At 26.4% G+C, this 3393-nt stretch overlaps 1 protein-coding gene across 6 annotated transcripts in view; it reads left to right on the forward strand.

The window, feature by feature from the left end:
• LOC108688755 (probable nuclear hormone receptor HR3) overlaps positions 1-3393 on the forward strand; it is an 87222-nt gene that overhangs the window by 63230 nt on the left and 20599 nt on the right. The window lies entirely within an intron of this gene.

Consider the following 3393-nt stretch of genomic DNA (forward strand, 5'->3'; position numbering starts at 1 on the left):
TATTTCTTTGAATAGTATTAACTAAACATTTACTTACAGTAAATGAATATTTATTTTATAAAATGATGATACTCAAATTAAAATGATGGTTCCTGTAGCAAAGAAATATTACTGTTCAAACAGATTTTTATTAAAATTTAGTAAATTTTAATTTTTCAGTGTACAAAGAACTAAATGTATCATTATAATTTGGTAGCCAAGAAACTTAATTAAACTTAAAAATAGTAGTTTTTAAATAGCATGCATCGAACATAACATCTTTTCACTCTTGTGGTCTATTCAAACAAGTTTTGCATGATATAGTTCCATGAGATCAGCAGGAAATAGCGGATAGCTCAGAGCGTCATACAAACTCTTTAAAAGCTTCTTTGTTTGAAGGACTAACGCGGGGACGCGATGTTGCGACATGCTCGAACAGTACCGATACCCGATATTTACTCGATGTAGATAATAATGCAGTATAAACGAATATGATACAACGCAGAAAAATGTAGAAATCTTTAAAATGCTTCATCTGACATAATTATTTTTTGTTTGATACAAAAATATTATTTATTCAAGAAATAATTATCAGAACGTAACTCTTAAATTCTTTCAAAAATTTAAAAAAATAGAACAACTAATTATAATTAGCTTAAAAATTAAATAATAATGTTATCTTCTAGCCTTTAAATTATAGACAAAAATAATATAAAAATTAAATAGTATAAGGAAACTATGAATTCTTAATAAATTGCATAATGCATGATGTGAAATTGATTGTTTTGCACGAAAAATGAAGAAACGTCAGTAGTTGAACGAAGGCTATACTATATGCATACCGATTGCAACAAGACGCTACGCGTGCCAACTCGGGGTGCACGACCCCTTATCAGAATCCGTCTCTCCTCCTCCAACGACGAATCATCGTTGCACTTTATCGGGGCGAGTCACGAACTGTCTTCGGTGCGTTAAACCGCCGCTGTCCGAAGCCTATTCTCGAAGACTGTTGCGATATTAATAGACAAGGCCGTCAAGACGAAACGAGAAGATACCTCGTGGGTGAACGGATAAAGCCTATCGAGATAAAGCCGGTCAAAAACATAATGATCGAGATGATAGTCTTAGATCCAAATGAAATCTCTCATATTCTTTTATATCACCAAAGAGCTTTTTTTAAAATTTAAATAGATACTGATAAGAGTGAATGGAATAATTCATGATAATTTCAGTATTTTGCTATTTTCATATAATTATAATTAGAGCATTAGTATTATAGCTACGTAGTATTATAGTTAGCGTAGGTATAATGACTGTTCCTAATATCTCCGCTATTAGGTGGCAAATTAGTGATTATTTATGAAGTTATTTATTTAATAGCGCGGCGTTACACCATGACGCTAATGCTAATGTTATAATATACACAATAACCATTTATTATAGCCCATTTTTCATGCATTTAGAAACATTTTTTTAAATATACTTTAGCATTTAATTATTATACATTGTGTCTCATTCTTCTTAAACTCGAACGTATTATCACACGAATATATATAAGTGTTGTTTGTTATTTAACTTTAGTTGTTATATGTATATTTTGAGTTATACAAAGTTAAACGATAGTATGACATTTGGCTAAGCATGTTGGCCTCCTAAGCACGTTGACATTCTCTCTCTTTTTCGAGATTTTCATATCAAAATAATTATTTGATAAATTGGTTATAATTTTACTGTTAATTTATAATTTATGTTATGTATATGTACTATAGCAACCTAAATGCGAAAAAAGTTACGTGTACGTATATATATTTGCATACATTCTGCAATATTTTACTTTATTGTTAATTTTGTAAATACTGCATTTTTTTAACCAAAACGAATTTTTTAAATCTATTTTTATAGAAGGCCACATTTCCACTCTCATTCCTCTTCGAGCTATTATGCAATGCCACATTTCTATAAATAATATTCTAGGTAATAAATATTTCATATTTTTGAGTCTAGAATCAATTAAACAACACTATGATTAAATATAAGAATCATATAATATTACCTTTTCTTTTATACATTTTTACATAAGACATATATTAAAATTGTATGATAATTTTATTATATATTTTTGCTAGTAGAATTTTAATTAATATTAATTATATATTCTGTGCAGAGAGAACAATTAATTTTTTATTCATATGAGATCATCTGAATTCTTTATAACTAAAAATTGCCATTTTTTACAATAAATAACCATTGAAGAAGAATATACTTAAAACAAATTAAATTAAAATTGATATTAGCATGAAATTAAAAATTATGTGAACGGTTTATTTTAAAGACAATTATAAGTTACTTTTAATTGAGTTTTTATTCAAAATATGACAAGATGTTTCTTATTAAAGTACTCAGTTTCTTATTAAAAAGTAAGTTATTTAATATTAAATAAATTTTTGATACTAAGCCTTTTACAATATAATAAGATTCGGATGGTAGGTGGATTAAATTTTATTTCAAGAATTGTATAGAAAATTCTAAGGCAAATAAATTCAAAGCTAACTGAAAATTAAATCTTAAAAATACATATAACATATAATTATATTGTATAATTTTTTACATTTAGTTTATTCTTCTTTTTATGATAATAGCAAGCAATAGATAAACTAAAATTTTATAATAACCGACTTAAATTGATGAACAAAATAACTTTATTCATTGTATTATAATGATATATCAAGTGGATAAATATTCACATGGAGAGATTCAAGATGCATTGATTATACGCGACATGTTGTGCGATTATCGCGATAGATACATACAGTATTCTAAAAGATACATACATCAAAAGCTGGATTTAATTTCTCATTGTGTTTTAAATGTTAATTGATTGACAGAAATTATCCTAATTACTTTACATATTCTTTAGAATGTTTAAAATTTTAAATTAAGCTTCAAAGAATAATTAATAAAATGAATGTTATTCTATAATTAATTATGGAGCGTATCTTCGCACAACAAATATAGGTAACATTAATTGAATTTTTTAATTGTAATTAATAAAATTTTATAATTTAAAATTTTTGCAGGAAATATTTATTTTTAGACCTTTGAAAGCTTTTTTCTCATCTGTTTTGATACATTGTTATTTCTCTTTCGACACATTGTGAAACAAAATGTATAGTATCACTAATCAAGCAAATTTATTTCGTTTTTCGATCTCCCATCACTGAACTTCTCTACATCATTCGATAAATGAACCCGATCTATGAATCGCAGTATAGCATAAATTTTATATTCGCCGGCTATTTTTATTGTTTTGTGATTGTTACTTCCGTGAATCTAAATCGAGCATTGAATGATCAAAGATCTTGGAAACGTCATAGATTACATTCAAAATATTATAAAATATATTTTATATATATA

The sequence above is a fragment of the Atta colombica genome, unplaced genomic scaffold, assembly GCF_001594045.1.
Source record: "Atta colombica isolate Treedump-2 unplaced genomic scaffold, Acol1.0 scaffold238, whole genome shotgun sequence".
NCBI classification, from domain to species: Eukaryota; Metazoa; Arthropoda; class Insecta; order Hymenoptera; family Formicidae; genus Atta; species Atta colombica.